The sequence below is a fragment of the Acanthisitta chloris genome, unplaced genomic scaffold (genome assembly GCF_000695815.1).
Source record: "Acanthisitta chloris isolate BGI_N310 unplaced genomic scaffold, ASM69581v1 scaffold12105, whole genome shotgun sequence".
Classification (NCBI taxonomy): Eukaryota; Metazoa; Chordata; class Aves; order Passeriformes; family Acanthisittidae; genus Acanthisitta; species Acanthisitta chloris.
In genome coordinates this window covers 11,454-12,334 of record NW_008675390.1, presented here as the reverse complement: position 1 = coordinate 12,334, position 881 = coordinate 11,454, and positions in this window count along the sequence as shown.

Below are 881 nucleotides of genomic sequence, written 5' to 3'. Positions count from 1 at the left end.
AGGAATGCTGTGCATGGGTAGTTGCTGGTCTGGAATTACAGTGATGTGCACAGCTACAGGGCCCCAAGCAGCCCCTTTGCTGGCCCCTGGGTTCACACCAGCTGTGGGCATGCCTTCCCTCCCCAGCTGCTTTAATACTTTGACTGTTATATCTCCCTGTCACACAGAGGGTGAGGGGAGTTGGTCTGGCTCTAGAGCTGGATGTTTCCTTGCTTAGCTTTCCATATCCAAGCTGGAATTAATAAAGCACAAGGGAGTGTGACTGATAGTCAGGCATTTGGCTTTATGTATATGGAGGCATTCCCAAATGCTCAACCAGCCTTTGTTCAAGGTCACAGAGCTTATGCAGAGTCTTCCTTGCCTGAGCTATGTGGAAGTTAACTTCCCTGTAGGAAGGAAAAAACCAACCAAACCACACATCTCTGGATGTGCCTGTTGTACTACACAGTTGTGAATCTAACCTTGGGAATACCCAGCTTCAGTAGGTGACTAGACTTGAGGAACATAGGAAAGATTTGTCTTAATCCTTTAGTTTGAGCTGGATAGTGCAGGCTCTGAGCAGCTTCTGCAATGAGCACAGAGTATAGACAGTTTCAGAAGTATAGGCATCCATCAAGCTTAGCCCTGTGGGAATCCCAATGAGGGTCTGACAGGCAGCTCTGTGGAGCCCAAAATTAGTTGCATCTGATTCTTGCTACTTTATAGCTTAAAAGAATTGGCCTTGTCATAGCTTGACTGATGTCCCTAAACCACATGGGCATGATAACTCCTGTTAGCTCCTGTGTTGTTTTTTTCATAGAATCATAGAATTTAGGGGTTGGAAAGGACCTTACAGATCACCTAGTCCCAACCCCCCCTGCCATTGGCAGGGGGGCCCCCCC